Source organism: Protopterus annectens, chromosome 13.part0, assembly GCF_019279795.1.
Source record: "Protopterus annectens isolate FY-2018-M chromosome 13.part0, PAN1.0, whole genome shotgun sequence".
NCBI classification, from domain to species: domain Eukaryota; kingdom Metazoa; phylum Chordata; order Ceratodontiformes; family Protopteridae; genus Protopterus; species Protopterus annectens.
In genome coordinates this window covers 1,235,261,124-1,235,283,797 of record NC_056747.1, presented here as the reverse complement: position 1 = coordinate 1,235,283,797, position 22,674 = coordinate 1,235,261,124, and the positions used below count along the sequence as shown (strand labels likewise).

The 22,674-nt window shown below is 41.1% G+C and overlaps 1 long non-coding RNA gene across 1 annotated transcript in view; it reads left to right on the top strand.

Annotated features, from left to right (window-relative positions):
• Positions 1–200: 200 nt before the first annotated feature.
• Positions 201–22,674, top strand: part of LOC122788221 — a 45,631-nt gene continuing 23,157 nt past the window's right edge. Inside the window, exon 1 of the long non-coding RNA XR_006362620.1 lies at positions 201–683. This is a non-coding gene — a long non-coding RNA (uncharacterized LOC122788221). The remainder of the gene's footprint in view (positions 684–22,674) is intronic.

Genomic DNA, 22,674 nt, shown 5'->3' with positions numbered 1-22,674 from the left:
CGTATCTTTACAGCTTAGTTATTAATGTGTAAATTCCTTTTTCAGTTACGCATTTGTGATGGCAACTAGGGACACACGAGTGATTGTTTTAAATTATTTGTTATATACCATTAGGCGTGTTTTATAGATTCTGTAATGTTTTCATTTGCAGTGAGACAAACAGAACGTGGGTAGGGTTACGGGATGTCTGTATTTTCACATATTTCTGCGGTAGTTTAACTGGCTTTGTATTAGAACACTACCCCTCCGGCATTTCTGCGCAGAAATGGGCGTGGTGAATGTGAATATACTGAAGAAAACTGTCTTTATCGGGGAGGATTTCTGTTTTATTAAACAGAAGAAGAAGGTCATTAAACAGTGTTACTTCATAGCTGGGCACAAACAGTATTTACACAGTGTCAAGAAGTTAACCATAGCTTGACAGAATGTTAAGCGTAAAAAAAAAATTAAAGCCAACAACAGTAGTCTTTACAGGCCTCTGCACTACCCCACATACTCTTTAGTATTGTTTTGTTGGCCTGGTTATGTCATGCTTTAATTTTATTTTTTATGTATAAACTGCCCCGTAGTCCTGACAATAGATTTGCACCGTAATCGCTTTTGCGGGGGGCAAGCCCACCTGCACCCGCCATGTTTCTTTATTTAAATTCTCCACGTTTCTTTACAAACATTTCATGCATGAGGTATGTACAACTTTTTATATAGCCTTTAGCTTTGAACAATTAAGTAATGTCAATATATTTATATCTGCAATATTTCGCTTGAAACAGGAGCGGATGACGTTTTAAGCGTACTAGTACCTGGAATGTACTGCATTCCGTTGCTGCTTTTTAATGTAAGCAACAACGACGACTTTTCCACTAGCTTGTTTCTCTCTGTTTATAGGTAGGTACTAAGCTATCTGCCCAAAGGCATTTATAAGCCTAGCCAGAATGTGTTGGCTTTTGCTGCCCCCTTAGATTAGTTCCCTCTGCCTCTGTCCAGCAGAGCCACTGAAGTGATCCCCGAGGTAAGCTTTGTTTCCCATCCACTCGTCAAGATTTCTTCTGAAGAATGTTAGCGAGGAGCTCTGCCTAATATAGATTGGGATCTTGTTCCAAAGCATGGGAAGTCTCTGGGGCAGGAATCTATCCCTCCAGCACGTCCTATTTATTGTTTTGGTGAGGTTTAGATCCTTAGAACGTGTGGCTCACGGGGATAAGCTTTTCTTTAGGTGGAGCATGTCCATCAGTTCTGGGTTGGATATGGCCTTGTATGTCAGGCAATTCAGTCAAGCTTAATAGGGCATCTGTTTGAGGCCAGTGATCCTCTTGGTGAGGTACCTCTGTGGTCTTTCAAGCTGTCGCAGGTGTCTTGTAAGGTACATCCCAAATGGGGCGTTGTACTCTATGATGGGTCTGATAAGTGATGAGTAGACCCTTTTGTGATTAGGTGGGCCACGTAGAAGGATTTTCTAACCACTTTGACAGTGTGATTAACAAAGGTGATATTACTATCTACTTGGGTCCCCAGATTCCTTATTACGTCTTCCATATTTAGGGGACTACCACTACCACCTATGTGATAGTTTGTGGGTACTTTGTTTTTTCCAAAGGGGATGACTATGCACTTTTTGGCATTTAGCTTGAGGCCATGATTTTGACACCAGGTACCCATCTCAGTGAGACCCTTTTGGAGGATGTCTGTGTCAGCCGGAGAGTCAATTATAGCCCTTAGTTTGCAGTCGTCTGCGAACTTGGTCAGCCATAGTCCTCCTGTGCTTGCCTGTACCTCTGAGAAGTATATGCCGAACAGGAGGGGTCCTAGGACTGAGCCCTGGGGAACTTAGAGTCAGACCTAGCTCCAGCAACTCTCACCATGTGGGTTCTGTCCGAGACCAGTTGGCAACCCATCTTGTGACGTAGGGGTTTATGTTCAGGCTGGTGAGCTTGTCTACAATACCAGAATGGGGAATGGTGTCGAAGGCCTTTGCGAGGTTTAGGTAGGTTGTGTGTACCACCTTTCCCTCATCTATAGCCTTGGTAATGGTCTTAAAGAAGTCCACCAGGTTTAGGAGGCATGATCTTCCCTTAACAAAGCCGAACCAGGTAGGGTCCAGTGTTTGGAGGTTCCCAATGTCTTTGTTAATGATAATGTCTCTGTGTTAATGTTTGTATGAAAATGATGTATAAACAGTAAAGGCACTGTGTTGGGCTTCCGATATATATGTATTAATCTGTAATTTGCAGTCAATGTTTTACATATTTATATGGCTGACCGAGGTTATGTTTATTCAGAAGTAGACTAACAGTAAACATCACGAGGACTCGTGGAGGGTGTTGGGCAGTGCTTGCTACTGTGCATCTGGTGGGGTAGTGTTCTAATACAAAACCGTTTAGCTTACCATGCCCTTGTTTTTAGAAGCGTTTTCTAACCTTGACGCAAATATAGCCCACAACTGTGTGCAAGCCAAAACACCTCAGCACAGGTAGCGAATGACATAACAGAACAATCGATTTGCTTTGATAATGAATTAAGGCTATGCTCTGAGACGTGAGATTGCATTTTCAGGAACTCTCAGACATGGAGTTCAGGCACAGCCTAACTAAACCTATAGCCGTTACTTCCATAGTGTGCAACTTCTTACATTTAGCTTTAGGAACGAAATTAGAAATAATCAGGCACATTTTTTTCAAATATTAGTACAATTATTTAGTTATTTTGTTTACGTGGTAGAGAACTGAACATATTTGACCATTTGCAGGCACAAAGTACAGTTGTGTAACAGTAGATATCCTTTCCTTCACCCCTGCATTTTTCATTACAAATGGGATTCCCTGCCGTGAAGCCTACCATCCAGCCAGTTTACCAAAGTCTACCATTGCTTTAAGGTACACTGAACGTCACCTATACATTCATTGCATAGTGTAGGGTATAAAGGTGACGTTCAGGCGTACCATCCTCAGAACTGATTGCCCAGTAGGAATGGCAGTCCAAGGAAAACCAAGGAGAGCCTACACATCCAGGATGGAAAAAAAACTAGGGAGATGGAGGGAAGGATTGAATACTGCAGCTGTGAAGGCAAGAACATCTACTATTATGGTAAGATTGTACACAACTGTATATTGTCCTTACATTCACCGCTGCAGTATTCATTACAAATGGGAGAGTGCCAAAGCTCGGAAAGAAACTTGGGAAAGCAGCAGCAGAGCCCTCTGAGATGCCATGAAGAATAGCATCAGCAAAACCAGCTCTAGCTCTGGAGATACCATCCATCTGGTATTATTTGGTAAAGGTTTGTACAGAAGTCCAGGTAGCAGCTTCAAGAATAGAATTAGCGTTTAAGCCTTTGAAAAAAGCACCAGAATAAGCCACAGCTGTAGTAGAATGACCCTTTACAGAAGAAGGAAGGCTTGTGACATGAAAAGTGTAACAAAAGGAATTTACCTTTGGAATCCAAGTGGAAATAGTTTGCTTGGAAACAGCTAAACATAAAGACCTAGGATGAGAGGAAACAAATAACTGGTCAGATTTTCGGATAGCTTTAGCATTATCCAAATAAAGTCTGAGCTCACTATGCACATCTAAGGAATGCAGCACCCTCTCACTGTCAGATTGTGGAGAGAGGAAAAAGGTAGGCAAATTAATAGACTAATCAAGTGACAACTCATTAACCACCTTGGACATGAAAGAAGGATTAGTATGCAAGGACACCCTGTCCTCCTGAAATATCAAAAAAGTTGGACAAGCCATAAGGGCTTGCAATTCAGACACCTGTCTGGCAGAAGTAAGAGCTAACAAAAGAACTGTCATTCAAGAACAATGTTGCAAGGAAGTTGTAACAGCAGGCTCAAAAGGAACCTGAGTCAATTTTTTCTAGAACAAAATTAAAGACGCCAGGAGGAGGAACAGGCTTCCTGGGAGGTCTAATATTAAGGACGTTTTTAAGAAATTGCTTAGCCTCAAATCTATAAGCTAACAGGGGAGTTAAAGGCAGACAAGCAGAGAGAGCTAATAAGTGGGCTTTAATAGAAGAATAGGCCAAACCAGCATTAAGCAACTCGCACAAATAAGGGAGAACCAAAGGAACATCCACAGAAAGTGGGTTTAGGTCATGACAAAGACACTTCTACGTGTGCAGCACATCCTCAGAATAAAGGTGTCTATAAGGGATCAAAACCCTATCACCCACAGTGTCAGTTGAAGCGTGGACAGGTGGGATGGATGAAGAGACCCCTTGTCTTGTGTGAGGAGATCCACCCTGTGAGGTAACTTGTGGTGATTGCTCTGGGCTAGATGCAGAAATAGGGGGAACCAGTGGTGTTGTGGCCAAAAGGGAGTCACCAACAAGATTTTGGGAGCATCCCGTTGAATCTTGAACAGGACTCTCGGAATGAGAGGAAAGGGGAGATGTATAAATAAACATCCCCTTCCATGAAAATGAGAGGGCCTCCACCTTCCATACCAGAGGACCTGGAACTCTGGCACAAAACAGAGGAAGTTGTCTGTTCAGAGGGCAGGCAAAGAGATCTACTTGAGGAGTACCCCACTGGTGAACAGTGTCCAGAAACACATCTTTGTGAAGCATCCATTCGTGGGAGTGAGTGAAGGACCTGCTCAGATTGTCTGCCACAATGTTCTGATCTGAAGGAATATAAACTGCCTGAAGAATCATTTGGTAATTGACAGCCAGATCTCATACCAGCAGTGCCAGCCTGCAAAGATGGTAAGATCTCGTACCCACCTGTTTGTTGATATACCACATGACCATGTTATTGTCTGTGAATACCTTGAGAGGCCTAGGCGAATAAAGAGGATGAAAGGCCTGAAGAGCCAGCATTAGAGCTCTCATCTCTTTGACGTTGATGCGTTCCTTCTGCTGCCGAGGCGACCACACTCCCTGAACCTTCAGGGAGCCAAACATTGCTTCCCATCCCACATCTGAAGCATCTGTGAACAAATCCTGAGAGGGAAGAGGGGGCTGAAAAGGGAGCCTTGGATACAGAGACAACTGCTGAATCCAACACACACAAGTTCTTTCTTGAGACACAGGAGAAGAGGAACAGGAAAGTTTAGAGGATGCAAATGCTGAAGCCACACTGACTTCAGAAACCACTGGAACTTCCTCATATGGAGTTTGACCAGAGGGAGCATCATAATGGTGGAAGCCATGAAACCCAGACCTCTCAGAAACACCCTGGCTGTAATGGAGGCCAGGTAAAGAAGAGTTTGAAAGAAAGAACTAAGAGTTAAGGGCTTTGGAGGAGGCAGGGATGCCAGCATTGGCACCGTTTGAATACTGCAACCCAGAAAGACATGACTCTGAGAAGGAGTCAGGGAAGACTTTTTTTTAAATTTATCATGACCCCCAGGCTCTGAAAAAGAGAAATGGTAAAATGAAGATTTTGCAGAAGGACCTCTGGAAAGGATGCCTAAGTCTGCAGTTCATCCAAGTAATGAAATGTTTGGATCCCTTGAAGCCTGCAAAAAGCAATCACAGGAGTGAGGCATTTAAAGGGCAAAGCACAGAACTGAAAATCCCAGGAAGCAACAAAGTAATGCAAAAACTTCCTGAAAAGAGGATGTATCAGAATATGGAGATAAGCATCCTTGAGATCTAGCGATACCAGAAAAGCCTGAGGGAGCAAGAGAGAAAACTGGGTCTGAAGGGACAACATCCGAAAGGAAAGCACCTTCAGAAAAGTGTTTAGATGAGAGAGGTCTAGAATCAGTCTCCAAGTACCCTCTTTTCTGGGCACTAGAAACATTCTTGAATAAAACCCTTCCCCCCTTTAGGACACAGGCACCTCTTGAATAGTACCCTGAGACGAGATCTTGAAGAATCTCTGGGGAAAAAAAGAAAGTTGTTCCTGTGGAAGCTGAGGAATGCCTATAAAAGGAGGATGGGAAATCCACACCATGAAGTACCCCTGACCACTGATTGACAGAACTCAAGAATCCTGGTTGATTCAAAGCCAGATAGGAAGAGAAAGAGGAATGTGGCTGGGAACAGGTGGATAGTCAGACAGTACTTGGTTTGTCAGGAAAGGAAGGCATTTGAATCCCTGCAGTCTGAGTGGCCTCAACAAGAGGAGCCCATTTACCACCCTTTTTACTTTTAGCAGGAAGGTGAGATTGCCTATGAACAAAGTCTGGCTTAGAAGGGTAGTTTCTCTGAAATTTAGACACGTAAGAAACAGACATGTTTATGCTCCTGTAAAGCCTTCCCCTTGTTCTGAAGACACTTAAACCAGCAGCTGCTTCCCCAAACAAAAATTTATTATCCAGAGGAGCAGCCATCAACTTAGCCTTAATATCATCGGGTTAAGGTTGAAGCTTATGTCAAGAATGCCTCCTCGGTTCTGAACCAAAAGCAGCAGGCCTTGAAGAGGCATCTGCCGGATCATAACTACATTTGATAGAATAACAAACTACTTGAGAGGAAATCCCTAGCAAGGCAAGAGCAGAAGATTTACTCCGAAGATCAGAAAAAAGCTGACAAGCCTGAGAAAGAAGAGTCAACACATACCTAGATATGAGTCTGATAATTAACAGCCCTAAAAGCTAGGGTAGCCAAAGTATAAACCTTAACAAGCCTATCCATGTTTTTGCTGTCCTTGTCAGAAGGCAGTAACTTGGATGAAGGAAGCAATTGGGATGGCTTATCAGAGGCTACAGACACCACAGAGGGGTCAGCAGCAGGAAATTTGAACAAAAAGGAACAATCCTCATGCACCCTATAAAACTTATCAGACTTCTTGGGAGCAGGGGCAGAGAATCTGGTGCTTTACAGGGATTGGAAAAAACATCCAGTAAAGCAGCCAAGACAGGAGGAATAATCACATGTTTACGAGATTCCATCTGCAGTATCTCATAGTACCTCATGGATATCAGAAACCTGAGCACAATCTCACTTAAAAAATTCCATCATCCTAGAGATTGTTTCCCCAAAGGAAATTTCCTCAGAAGGAGTATCAGGACTATTAGATTCCTTCTCCTCAGACCCATAGTCCAAAGGAGAAGGAATCTGGGTAGAATCAGTGAGTCTTCTTTAGAATTCAACTCTTCCACAGAAGAATTCAGTTCCCTGAACCTTTTAGGTGAAGAAGAGGACCAAGGAGGAGCAGGAACCGAAACCCCTTGAGGAGGCCTTAATGACAGTAAAGTGTTAAATAACCCCTGAATAAAGGCCTGCCACTCACTTTGTGGATTGCTAGGAGCAGAAGCAACATGTTTAGTTTTCTGTTTCTTTTTTAAAGGAATGTCAGTCCTAGAAAACTGAGAAGGCTCTGACTCAGCATGGCATTCCACAAGTGTAATTGTAGTAGGAACTTCTTCCCTAAGAGGAAACTGCAGAACCTCCCTGGACCCCTCAGAAACAACCAGCCATGGTTCCCCCTGAATGCCTAAAATGAATGCCTGCAAAGCATCATCAAACGTGTTGCCCACCAGATCCTTGCCAGCATCCAACCAGGACGTGGTAGAGAAATCTGGCAACACAGCTAGGTGAGTCTCTGGGTTTGTAACAACCTCGGGAGAAACACCCGGCGGAGGATGGACAGCAGAAAATGCCAGTCTTACCTTTTTCACTTTCTTATTCTCTGATGGCTGACCCTCAGTGCAGGAAGTTCCATTCATAGTATCTTTAGCAAGAAGCATAAGACGTTGGTTCTCAAGATACAATAAAAGGGAAGAAAGCCTACTATGAAGAGTTTTTGGGACAAACGCCTGACAAATCATAAAAGATGTATGGTTGTGAGAAGCTCCTAGGGAAAAAAGGCACTTATCGTGGTGGTCTTTATGGGGAATCTGTCTCCCACACTGGAATTTATCCTTCCTGGATAACATTAACTCTCCAAACAGCACAAAAAAATCAATAAAAGAACAAAACCACCAACTGGGTACTTATCCGCAATGATGAGGACTTCAGCAAACAGGGAGTAATCACCCAAATTCCAACAAGGCAAAATCAAAAGGAGATAAACAGACCAATGGTTAAAATCGGCGTTCAGACTGGTGTCAAAGAAGTTCTGAGGATGGTACACCTGAACGTCACCTTTATGTCTTACATTATGCAAGGAGTGCGTAGGTGATGTTCAGCATACCTTTAAACAATGGTAGGCTTTGGTAGACTGGTCAGATGATGTGCTTTATGGCAGGGAATCCCGTAAGTTAAGAATACTGCAGCTGTGAATGTAAGGACATCCCAAGTTGACAGCTTCCTGTTTAATGTTTTTGCCTCACAGTACTAGACTATTATTAATTTTAACTTTGATTGCTATGCTGAGTTTGTATATTCTCCCCATGTCTGTAATGGTTTTCCCTATGTACTCTGATTTAAAAGAATAAACAAATTGCTTTATTTGTTTTTATTTATTAATTGACTAACGTACGTTTTTTTCCTACTTTGTTGAGCAGTTAGGTGGACTAGTCCTCAGATCATTTTCAGCCACAAGCTGTGCTACTTAGGCACTGGCTACACTGTGGCCAGTTGCGCTTATATGCATATAAATGTGATTCTGATGGAGTCAGGAATGAATAACACAATTTGTCAATTTCTAATCTGTCTGCTGCACAGAGTGTAGAGAGCAAGACTTGTGCTCCCTGCAAATTCCATGTTTCTGACTTTCATTAATCTGGGTTAAATAGTTTTATTTTTGATGATGTTTTGATCTGTGTTCAACTGCATGTAACTTGATGAAAATGGTTAAATATATACACACTCATCCACAGGAATGTGTAATATAATTACACAGCCACACACAAGCACTTCTGTGGAATGGCTTATTAGACATGGATAGTGGGACCCATTTTCAAAAAAGGGTACAGAAATGTATGCTCCATTTACAAAAGCATCACATATCTCAACTTCGATGTGGAGATGCATATCTCTTGACTGTTCAGATTTTTGTAGGATGTCCATATTTTTACTTCACACTTTTGTGGTTTTCATGTAAATTACTGAGGACTGAAGTCACAAAATAATGGCAGACAATTGAGATTCAGCCTTCATACCCTCCAGAGAATGCATGCCAATGCAAAGCCTGTTATTCTATCAACTTTTTAAATTTATAACAGCACTATTTAAAATCTGTCCCTACTTTCAGAACTTTGCCCCCCACTATTTTAGGCTTTGTCCAGATTTCTTGCAGTAAGAGGTTGACAGGTATGGAACTGTACAGCAGGATGCTGGAAAGCAGACTTCATCCAACAGTCTAACCACTGACTGAAGAGGAACAGTCCAGGTTCCACCCTAGCCACGTAATGCTGAATTACCTCTTTGTCATAGCACAAACATTGGATGGGTTGTAGGAATTCACTAATGCTGACCTACATTCCTTGACTTGGTCCTTACCAACCTAGCCTCTGTCTTTACCCCACCCTGCAGCTCCTCACTCTGATTAAAATTAACAACAAATCAGTCATCTTCTCTGTCATCTCAAGCAGTACTACTCCAGCACCAACTGAGACCAACTTCAGGGATTTCTCCAGGGCAAACCTACTTCATAATGTAAAGACCTACACAAAATTTCTAACCAATTGCCTACAAATAGACACAACTAAGGGGTGCTTTACCTCTGACAGCTGCATAGAAAAGCCAGTACCTGTTTGCCATAAATATATTGGTGAATTCAGCAGTAAATTTATGTGGTGGAATTCTCATATTAATAAACTGTGTAACAAAAGAAGAAAAGTAATAAAAGTTGCAATAAAATCCCCATCCCCTACCTCAAGACCACATTGAAACATGCCATTAAAGAATTTAACAGTACTATTAGAAATGCAAAATGGAATATGAGCTTGAATTTGCTACAAATACAAAAGGGAACTATATTTTTCTGCAGTTACAATAATGTCCAACAGTCCACTGAGCTCATTAGCCGATATATTGGCAGTCATATTTAGAACTAACTTATCCTACCCACCTATCCGCTTTGTTGTTGCCAGTGTTCATGAAAATTTAAGTTTTCCCTGAAATTACCTTGGATAAAGCCTAAGAATCCCTGTTAGAGGCTAAAAATAATACTTCCATGAGACCAGATAACATACCAGACTGCATGCCCATCAGTACCAAATATGCACTATGTAAGCCTCTGCTTAAAAGTCCAGCCTTAGCTTTTCCACAGGGTTTGTGCATGATATCTGGACAAAAGAATGGCTGTTCTACAGACCTGGATAATTATAGGTCCAGCATTCTCACTAGCCTTATATGAAAAGCCATGGAACATTATCAGAGCAGAAGTCATCTACATAGACAAAGACAACTCAGATGATCTAGACCTCTCTCACTTTGGTTTTGTGAAGGACAGCTATTGTCTCCCTATCCTAGTAAGCTTCTTTGAAAAAAGTTACAAAAGCTGTGCACAGTGGTCACTCCATGTACGCTGCTTATCTCAAACTAGCCAATTCTTTTGACACTATCTCCAACACTGGTATTATTAAAAATACATAAACTTAATGTAAGCCCCTATATTGTTTGCTGGATTGCGAATTGGCTTCCCACCAGATCCGAAATTGCAAAAATTGCTGGCACTGTCTCAGAATGCAAAATTTTTACACTTGTATCAAAGGGTTCAGTGCTCCTATTTGACATTTGTTTTGCAGCCATCCAAGCCAATATCCCAGAAGTGTGGTGATCCACTTTGTTATATGTGTATCCTCTGATGCTATACAGCTCCAGCAAAAGAGAAAACATGCACATGCCAGATGTAATGACACTGGTCTCGAGCAAAATGCAAAAAAAGTGCAGCATAGCCTCAAGAGCCAAAAAAGTCATCCTACTATATTCTTCCCTTATCAGATCCATCATCAAAATACAATGTTCCCTTTGGCATGTCCATATCCAAGCATACAACTCAACTGGAAAGGCCCAAAGATTTCTAAGGAAGAAAATTAAAGGCCTCAAATGATTCAACTATCCTGATGGACTAGCATGACTTTCCTTGTATCCAATAACCTACAAACTGCTCTAAATACATCTGTGTATTACTTTTAGGGCCATAAAAGCCCTAATCCTATTTGACCTCCTATTTCATTATAAAACCAGTGACACTAGAAGCAACTACACTAGAGACATAAATCTGCATCAACAAATAAACTGGACCTGCTGGAGGAATAGATTCCTAACATAACATATTTCCAGACTATGGAATAAGTTATTATTACAGGCCAAAGTATGACTGTATCTATCATTAAGGCTCGTCTTGATGATGAAACTGACTGACAAATGTACCACAGGGTTATCTCATATATATATATATATATATATATATATATATATATATATATATATATATATATTGTTCAGTTTGGGAGGTCAGTACTATTAAGTGCTTGAAATGAGTGGCAAGACCTTTTAAGTGTGTCTACATAAATGTATATATGGCTAAGTTTCTTGTAGTCCATATTATTGTTTATCTAGTATTGTGCCCGTGTTGCTGTCTACACATGTTTGTGGACTTGAAGAAGGCATATGACCATGTGTCTGAAAAAGATTTTGGGAAATGCTGCAACAGAATGGGGTCTATGGGCTGCTGCTACTGCTGCGTACCATTTATGGGGTTCCTGTGTTTGAGAACTGAGCTGTGTCTGCATTCATGGTAAATAATCAGATACTTTCATATTGGTTATAGGTCCTCCAGGGTGTGCACCCCTCCTATTTGTGTTTTTTCTTGGGTAGGATACTTAGGTGCAGTGAGGGTCTTGAGGGTATCTACTATGGGGATGAGAGGGTTGTAGCTTTGATGTTTGCAGATGATACTGCCCTCCTGGCCTGAAGTAACTGTGATTTGTAGCACGGGAGTGAATTCTTGGGTTGAAAACTATCACTTGCAAATCAAAGATCATGGCTGTTTCCCAGAAAAGAGTGGATAGCTGTTTCCATGTGAGGAGGTGGCTACTGCCTCAGGTGGAGGAATGAAAGTATGTTGGGGTTCTGAACACATGTGATGGTAGAGAAGATCTGGAGAATGACCAGTTGCTTGGTGTAATAGTGGCAGTAGGGCAAGCATTGTAGGTTCATAGGTAGGTACTAGACTATCTGGCCGAAGGCATTTATAAGCCTAGCCAGAATGTGTTGGCTTTCACCGCCCTCTTAGATTAGTTCCCTGTGCCTCTGTCCAGGAGAGCCACTGAAGTGATCCCCGGCATAAACTTTCTGTTTCCCATCCACTCGTCAAGGTTTCTCTTGAAGAGTGTTAGCAAGGAGCTCTGTCTAATGTAGATTGGAATCTTGTTCCATAGCATGGAGAAGTCTCTGGGACAGAAATCTATCCCTCCAACACGTCCTATTTATTGTTGTGGTGAGGTTTAGATCCCTAGAGCATGTGGCTCGAGGGGATAAGGTTTTCTTTAGGTGGAGCATGTCCATCTTGGACATGGCCTTGTATGTCAGGCAGAGATCACTTCTGAGTAGGCGGTATGCAACCAAGTACAGCTAGAATTTCTTTAGTCGAACTGCATAGGGCAACTGTTTGAGGCCAGTGATCCTCTTGGTGAGATACTTCTGTGGTCTTTCCAGCTGTTGCAGGTGTCTTGTAAGGTACATCCCAAATGGGGCATTGTACTCTATGATGGGTCTGATAAGTGATGAGTAGAGGGGCAAAATGGCCTCTCTTAATCTGGATGCAAACCCTTTTGTGATTAGGTGGGCCACATAGAAGGATTTTCTAACCACTTTGACAATATGATTATCAAAGGAGAGATTACTATCTACTTGGGTCCCCAGATCCCTTATTACGTTTTCCGTATTTAGGGGACTACCACCTATGTGGTAGTTTGTGGGTACTTTGTTTTTTCCAAAGGGGATAACTATGCACTTTTTGGCACTTAGCTTGAGGCCATGATTTTGACACCAGGTATCCATCTCAGTGAGACCCTTTTGGAGGATGTCTGTGTCAGCCGGAGAGTCAATTATAGCCCCTAGTTTGCAGTCGTCTGCGAACTTCGTCATCCATAGTCCTCTTGTGCTTGCCTGTACCTCTGAGAAGTATATGCCGAACAGGAGGGGTCCTAGGACTGAGCCCTGGGGAATGCACTTGTAACTGGTTTAGAGTCAGACCTACCTCCCGCAACTCTCACCATGTGGGTTCTGTCCGTAAGCCAATTGGCAGCCCATCTTATGACATAGGGGTTTATGTTCATGCTGGTGAGCTTGTCTATAATACCAGAATGAGGAATGGTGTTGACGGCCTTTGCGAGGTCTAGGTAGGCTGTGTGTACCACCTTTCCTTCATCTATAGCCTTAGTAACTGTCTCAAAGAAGTCCACCAGGTTTAGGAGGCATGATCTGCCCTTAACAAAGCCAAATTGGGTAGGGTCCAATGTTTGGAGGTTCTCAATGTCTCTGTTAATGAGTTCCATAGCCTTACAGACCAAGCTAGTAAGGCTTATAGGGCAATAGTTCCCAAGGTCTGTTGTGGCTCCACCTTTGTGGAACAGAATAACCGTTTCTGTGCGCCACTCTATGGATACGTAGCCTGTGGAGAGGGAGAGGCTGAGTTTGAACAATGTGTTTAGGTGAGGGGTTAGTTTTTCTTTGAGCTCGTGTAGGACGCAGCCTGGGACACCGTCCAGTCCCACTGATGCTGTGTTTTTGGCTTTGGAGAGGGCTGTTTTAACCTGAGTGTCTGTGATTTCAGGGGCTCTACATTCTTATGGTATGGTTATGGGCCCTTTTGGGGGTGAGGGGGGGTGAAGTTTGCACTGAACCTGTCTGCCAAGATGTTGGCAGTATCGGTTGGTTCAGTGTATTTTGTTCCATTCTGCATTAACTCCGAGCAGATCTGAGCATTGCCACTTAGATTCTTGACATAGCTAAAGAATGCCTTGTGGTTATCTTTGGAGTCCTTGGCAATTTTTCTTTCGAAGCTTGCCTTGGACATTTTTATGAGGGATTGTAGTTTCTTGCTGATACTGATCAGGGATGTCTTCCCTTCTTGGGATTTTACTCTTTTCTGTGCTAGTTTCCTCCTCCTATTGTATAGCTTGTTTATGGCAGGGGTCCACCAGACTGGTTTCCTTTTCTTGGAGGCATGAGTCTTGGTTTTGCTTGGGATAGCACAATCCATGCATTCTTGTAGGTGCCCGTAGAATGCATTAGTAAAGGATTTTGCAGCTTGGACAGCGTTAAACTTTAGCATGGGGGCTTTGAAACTTTCCACCTCTGTCTTAACTAACGTGAAGTTAGCTTTTGAAAAGTTTTTCATGGTGGTTTCCTTGTCCGAGGGTGGGGGCGGAATGTGGATATCCAAAGTGATTTGTGTATGGTCAGATCTAACCAGTGAGGGGTTGACCTCCGGTGTGGAACACCGGTCACCCATGTTGGTGATGACCAGGTCCAATATGTTGTCACCTCTTGTGGGAGTGTTGACCAGTTGATCCAGGGCGTTTGAGTTTATAAATTGTAGGAAATGTTGGGCAAGGGAGTTAGTACTTTAGTAGTTCTCCAAGTTAATGTTTAGGTAGTTGAGATCACCCAATATTAGGGTGTTTGGTAGGACCTTTATGTTTTCCAGTGTTTCCAGAAACACGGAATGGGGGTCCTGGGACATGGTGGGTGATCTGTAGCAAGCTACAATTTGAATTGCAGTTTTGCCCATTGTTAGTTGCACGTAGATGATTTCTGAAGTATCGTGCTGTGCTACTAACCTGGAGGTGTGGGTATCCTTGATGAATATGGATACTCCCCCGCCTTTTGTATTTCGGTCTGGGTTCTGTGGCCGAAATGTATGGTATGAGTTGTAGCCTGGTAGTGCTGGGATGCTCTCTGGAGCCTTAAACCAGGTTTCTGTTACTGCACATATATCGATTTTCTCCATACTGAGGAGTGCCTCGAGTGTATGCATTTTGAGGTTTAGACTTCTGGCATTGAGTGACATTACCCTCAGATTTTTGTTACTTGTACTATTTACGGTGGTGGGTTTGTCTTTTGAGCCTTGCCTAAAAAAGCACTATAGGGGTGGCCTGGCCTACGTGATCAGAGAGCTCTTCCATGTCTCTTTTCATTTAGTCCAGGGAGGTATGGCTCAGGCCATTCACACCAACTTGGACAATGACAGAGTCGTATTTGTACTTGTTCTGGAGTGACCTGAGTGCTTGTGTTATGTGGCGGATCCTAGCACCTGACAGGAGCTAACAGTAACCTTCTCCTTATTCAGCCTAGTAAGTGGGACGTCAGTGTGCCTGACTATAGAGTCACCTATTACTAGTATGTTGAGTATGTTATTTTGCCTTAAGGGCTGTGATTGTGTGGCACACTGGTTATGTGAAGTATGTGTTTCATGGTTTGTGTTGGGGGGTGGAGGTTGCTTGGATGTCTCTGTTGCTTTTGCAGATTTTTATTTAGAGCCTCCTAGTATGTTTTTGTGTATTTATGCATGTTTTTTGCTGGTGCTGGTTTAATGGGTCTGTGTGAGACTGGTGGTGTGATGCCAGTATTTCCCTTCTCCTCTTGACTGTCTGATCCAGTCTTGGGTTGAGAGAGCTTAGCCTCCAGTTTGGCTGTATAATTGCATCTCTCGCATGTTTTAGTGTTTGGTGGTAGGAGGAGAGGGTTGTCTATGTACATGAGGCAGTTGTAACATTGCCTCAAAATGCCCAGATTCACCAGTTGGACTGGAGAGTACACCTGAAACCGCCCTTTGGACATGCCTGGATAGGTACACTGAACTGTTTTACTGAGTGGCTGGTAAGGTCAAATAGAGAGCCTTGTCCTTCTGTACAGTATAGGGGGGTCTAGTGGTAGAGTTTATAAGTGCTTGGTATGAGTTTTGAGCAAGTGCCAGGCTGAGAAATGAATGGCTTGAGTGCTTAAGTTGAAAGTTTGTCTAGTTCCAAGGGAAAATTTGAAGAGGAGACTTTGTGGAGTCGGGAATAGTTATACTCTAGCTAATCAGTGCTGCCCAGCAAGCAAAACTGAGCAAATGTGGTTTTTATAGCAGATAAATGAAAGAGAGAGAAATTAGCCCAAAATGGCCAATAAGTTATTAATTTCTGGGCTGAAACCACTCCTCGAGGGACAGATAGGCTGCTCAAAGCTCCCCTCTCTCAAAGGTGAACAGAGAAACTTCCTTCTATCCAAGTAAGGTATGGGCAAACACAGAAATTTGTAACACAGCCCTGAATTCAGCACTAACCTGAAAACTGGACTATACTAGTTTAGAAAGGTGGGAAACAAGCATATATATATATATATATATATATGTGTATGTATGTGTATATATATATATATATATATATATATATATGTGTGTGTGTGTGTGTATATATATATATATATATATATATATATATATATATATATGTGTATGTATATATATATATTTTTTTTTTTCCCCCCAGAAAATAAAGCCGATGCAATAAAAGAAAACACTTTAAATGCACAGAAAAGGATGCTTATTGTTATATATCTCAGTTCAGAGTTGTAGTCAATGCCCCTAGTAATAAAGGAAGAAACACAAATACAGTAAAAGCAAATTAATAAAATGCAATTTATATATATATATATATATATATATATATATATATATATATATATATATATATATATATATATATATATATATAAAACAATAGGTAAAGAACAAACTGATTTAAACAAGTTACCCAATTAACCAGACAAAAGCTCAGAACTGAGCCCTGTTCCAGCAGTCTTCAATCAGACAAGTTCTAACTGCACACTCCCGCTACTAGGGTGCAGGGGAACCCTCTCCAAAAAGATGGCCTGGATCAGTGCTCAAGTTATACAAACAAAGCTAGATTCAGCAGGCCTGAATCTGGTCCTATGCTACAGCAACAAGGTGTACCAATTTCAGAAAGAAACAGTTCAAATAAGCAGGCACAATAAGCCTGTGACCAGAAATTCCCAACTCAGAAGGGCAGAATCCAGCCTCTCCTCCCACAAGAGTGCAGACCACAAACCGTCTTAATGTAGAATAACTGGCCTGAAGCCCAAGTGCTTGAACCAGAACTAATACACTTTTAGAATAGCAGACACTGAACCTTCAATCAGCAATTCCCAGCTTAGAAGGATGTAAGCTACCTGTCCTGCCACAACAGTGCAGACCACAAACGTAATGTAAAACAACCTGTATGAAGCCCAAGTGCTTAAACCAAGAGACTTAGAATAGCAATTACAATTTAATCAGGTTACTACCAAGCAGTAATAAATGCAGCAGAATAAATAAAATTGAATACTTTTAAGAAGAGGCAAAAGCAAAATAAAGTAGGAGGAAACACAAATACAGTAAAAGCAGATGAATAAAGTGTAATTTTTTTTGTACCGGACTATGGTGAGGAAATAGGTGTGGAATCACAGAATGAGAGGGTAACTTTATCAGTATGGTGAGGGGCAGGGCCTGCTTGCCTCTTCCAGGGTTGGGTAGGAGGAGAGTAAACATACATATTAGTCAGGTGTGAATTCTCTGGTCAAGACCAAGGAAACTACTGCTCATGCATGCTGTGTAGAGAGAGATGCACTGCTTGGAGGAAAACCTCCTCGTGGAACTGAGGAGACATCGTCTGCAGACAGCACACTGTTGCATGTCCCTTCCTAACACCAAACCAGGTGCATGCAAGTAGGGCCATGGAGAAATTAAGAAAAATCCTCAAATCATTCCTGATGGACATCTGAATGATGGTCCCTTTCACCTGACCCTCACTCTGGTAATGGGGAGTAAATGGGCTGAGTGACTGAGGAGTGGTCTGATGATGAACAGGCACTGTGAGCAAAGACTGCAAAAAAAAAAAAACTCAAAAAGAATGATTTTCATTCCCACGTAGTACCTGGGCTCACTGTCTGTGATGAAGTAAGTAATGTGGCAATCTGGGATGACCTCAGAGTACAGTCATTGTTCCTCCACATTGAGAGAAGTCAAGTTGAACTTGTTCAGCCACCTGGTAAGGATACCTCTTGGACATCTACAATCATAGATTTCTCAGGCATAGCCATTGGGGGAAGAACACAAGAAACTCAGGGCATAGAGAGGGATTATATCTCTGAAGTTGCTTGGGAACACCTGGAATATTACACAATGACCTGGAAAGTGTTGCTAGGGATAAGGAAGCCTGGTCTATACACTTCAACTTGCTATCATTGTGACTCTCGTAACGACAAGTGGTTTAGAAGATTAATATATATATATAATATATATTTTTTTCCCCTCAAAATGTGGAATACACTGATTGATTGTATTAGGGTAATGAAAAACTAATTGCCTACTGGTGGTATAGCATGGAAGCAAGAAATCAGGAAGTTAGCTCAAGTGCCAGGGCCTGCATGGGTTAGAGGGAGGGCTGTGGCTGAAGATTCATGATTCCTGGAGCTGGATGGTATATTTGGGGCCTAAATTGGATGCAGCCAGAAAAGAGATCAGATGAGTTTGTGTCGAGCCAGATATGTATGAGGCTTAGAGCTGTGAAATGAAACCAGCCTGGTCGCTGGAAGGGCGGTGTGTGTGAGAATGAACCTGTATGGAATAAAATTGATAGAATTATCTCTAAAGACTAAGATTTATTATTTAAGGTAATATGTAAATAAAGTATGTATAAGATTAACTGTGCAAAGCCACAGTGGGCTGTGTTTTTATATATTTTTGCCTCCAGGACAGTTAGACATGGCATTTTCTATCTATCTATCTATCTATCTAATGCAAAGACACATATATTGGTGTGTATATATACATATTTGTGTACACACACGGCTTCACTTCTAAAGCTCGAAATACTGAAATATCGAATTTCAATATCTTGAGACCAGAAGAACGAAACTCCACAACCACAAAATCCCAAAATACCGACCTGCAAAACATCGAAAACAAAACAAAAAAACACCAAACTCCCCCCGACATGAAAACATACCAAAACAAAAAGAAAAAAATAAAACACACTATTCTATGTTTAAGCAGGGGGCAAGACCCCATGCACCCCCTCCACACCCCTGCTACTTAGATATACCAACTCCGAGGTTGCACTAACACAAAAACAGCAACACACCTACCTCTACGAACCTTACACTTCCATTACATACACACCCCACATGTAAAACAATCACCAGTCTAAACACCTACACACACATACCCTCACCCACTTACCCTAAACTACACCTACAATGTCCAAAAACATTACAAAAAATACATCCCTAGCCTAAATCCTTAAATACTACACACGTACCTACATCTCCGAAAATAACAGCACATTGACCAGCATCTTCAACACCCAGACACCACTGGTTCTTAAAGAGACAGACTACAATACAAACACCCCAGGAAATACCGCACATTTGATATTCTCAGATTCAAAAAATTGCAGTTTTAAACAACTGCACGTTCGTTCTTCTGGTCTCAAGATGCTGAAATTCAATATTTCATTATTTTGAGCTTCAGAAGTGAACCCATGCACACATATAGAGTTATGTTTTATCATATGACTCAACATTTTCTTGTTGTTAGTTATATACAGTTGTTTACAATGCTACTATGAATATTTCTATTTAGACTGAAATTGTATAGTATAGTTATTTTTCTATTTCTGCCTTTATATTTGTGGGAATTTTTTTCTGTTTTACTTTGTGCTTATTGGCCTATTGAAAAGGGTTTTTAGACCAGTGTACATACCCAGTTAACAGTGGTAAGTGCTTGACAGTGCAAACCTTTTGGTGTGTGAGTAATAAGATGAGAGGGGTGGCAGGTGCACATTTTTACTAGTTTATATAGATTATGTAATTTGCTTATAACATGGCATGCTAGAGTGCACATGTTATGAGTGCCTGTGTATTCCAGCTTTGATTGATAAGCACATTTTGCCAGGCAGTTATGATACAAGATGCAGCATTCCAGGGACATGTAGTGGATACCTTCTGCTCACTAGCTGTGTGGAGTTTGCATGGTCTTCCCATGCATTTTTCTGTAAGTGCTGCATTTATTCCCACTTCTCAAAAGACTATATGAAATTATACACACACACACACACACACACACACACACACACACACTGTATATATCCATCATAACCCTGTTTTTCCCATATGGGTCAGGGTGTCACTTTTAACAATGACTGTCATCTAGAGCCAAGGTTCACACTGCTGGGTATCTAGTCCCACTGTGGATGTTCTACCATACCACATACTTGCACATGCACACACACATATAGCCAGTTTAGAGTGTCCAATCTACCTACTGCATGTTTTTGGAAAGTGGGAGGAAATTGTAGCACCCAGTGGAAACCCACTTGAACCCTTTGAGTGCATGCAGACTCCACACAGAAGGCACCCCAGGCAAGATGTGTTTGTATTTTGGACTATGATTTAGCTCAAATTAGGATTAGCATACGTATTGAATTAACAAATGATAGCCTTTACTTTAGAAGGGTGCATAAATAAATGCATTGTATCTTATTTCTGGCCTTAGGAGAGAGATGGATGACATTTCTTTTAGATAGACCCGTATGCTTGCTCACATTAAAAATAGTTTTTATGGTAGTCCAGTGAAGACTAAGAAACCTCCAAGCATCAGTAGCCCTGGTCGACAGTATTGCTTTTCAGTTTTTATTACCTCAAAGCACTTGGCATGTCTATACCAGTTATGAGACATTATTCTTAGACTAAGGCCACCGTGCAAGAAAGAGTGTGGTTTGAAAAATTGGAGTCGTTCTTCAGAGACCATTACTTTGAGAAAAGGTGATCAAACACACTGCAAAAAGTGAAATCTATGTAAGATTAAAGATATTAAATCAAGGAAATAATGCTTGTTTGTTTGCTTGACAAGATTTTTCTAGTTTTATGCAAGAGAAGTTTGTTTGTTTCAAGTCCTTTTGTCTTTAATTATCTTAATAAGATTATCTAACTTGTTACTGAGATATTATTACTGATTCTAAGTAAATAAATGCTTAAAACTAGAACTATAAGATTTATAACCATGCTCAAGCATGCAGAATTGGTTTGTTGTAGTTAGAATTTCTTATTTCAAGTCAGACCTCTCAACCAATCGGGGACAAATTACAACATAATCAGGGACAAGTCAAGGGACAATCAGGGACACTTTTAAAATGTTAGTGCTATTAACTTGAAACATTGACAGAATCAGAGCATATGAATTAATACACATTTTCTGAAGTAAAAGATGTCTGTAACTCTTAATTATTGTCATTATTCATTAAGTGTAATTCACCACCATTCCTCCAAAAGTTACTAGTTTTGGGAGGGATTAAGAGGGACAGTGCTAAATTTTGAGTCAAAATCAGGGATGTCCCTGAAAATCAGGGACAGTTGAGAGATATGTTTCAAGTATCTTTTTTTCTTTCACCTCTTCATTAATTTATTGCAAACATTCAAATAGCACAACATGTCTTTTAAAAACAGGTTTATCTGTTCAGTCTGCCTTTATTGACGTAAGATATTTGAAAAATAAAGTTTGCCATTCATCTGGTCAACATGAACACAAGCAGAAATACAACATTTTAAAGCTGCCTTTCAAGCCACTCGAGGATCACTTTAGAAATATACATGTCTACTTAAAGTAAAACATTTGTTGAAAAATCGTTAAATAGCACAAATACACAAATAATATCATAATCTTCACAAATAACAATACAGTTTGTGACAATAAAGGATACATCTGCTTGCAATTCCGTTGACATGAAGAACATATGGCTTGGACAGTGACATCACCAGAACATGCAAACAAAACATTTCAACCATTTGTAACTAAATTTCTCCATTTTTACTTGAGCATAGCAACTTTGCACACTGTTTTCATGTTCAAAATATCCATAGGGATAGCACTGTGCTGGGGGGTTATCACTCATGGTCCCACTGCTGAGGTTCTGGGTTCAAATCTGTAAAAGAAAACGCAATGATCAATGCACGTTAGGTTCAAGCAAGGCATCCTTTATTACTTGCAGCAAGGAGACAAAGCCTGTAGGTACAAGGTTTGTCTGATTTTCCATAGTTCAGCCTACAGTTTTTATACAGTTTTCTGCAAGTTCACAGAAAGATGCTATTATTAGATTTGCTGCTGACATGGTCAGATAATTGTTGTCTTGCAAAAACATATTTGAGAAAAACAACCTGGCCTTGGGCTTGTTTTAGCTTTCCTTAGTTTCTCACAATTCTTTCTCTAGTTCTGATATGATACATTCAAAGTACAGTCCTGGCCTCAGTACACATTCTGCTGACCATGGTGGATTTACAGACATCCATTGTTCTTTTTTCAGAGCTTCTAGCAGCTGCATATTTTCACACAGAATAAGCAGAATAAATGTATTGACTCCTTTTAACCCTTAATGCACTAAACCTGCATATTGCAGTTATATATTTCAATACACTAAGCCTACATATTGCATTGCAGTTATACATTTTCCTAACATTTTTCCCCCCTTTTAATACTTTATTCTACTTTCAAAACAAGCATAAACAGTTTTTCTTCCCTTAACCATTTCCCACTCAGGATTTGCAGTTAGAGAGTTATTCAGTTCAAGCTTGTGAAAGTATTTCTTCAGCTTTTAATCAGTACCTCTAATTCAACATTCTGATATAGAGTCTTTGAAATTGAAGCGTCTATGAAATTTTCAACTAGTCCTTTTATACAGGGGATGCAACAGCATCCACACATCATCAGTAAGGCTGCCCCTACACAGATGGCAATCAGAATGTTCATCAAGATGCTGCCCCAACCCCCGAAACATTTTTGGAAAAAGTCC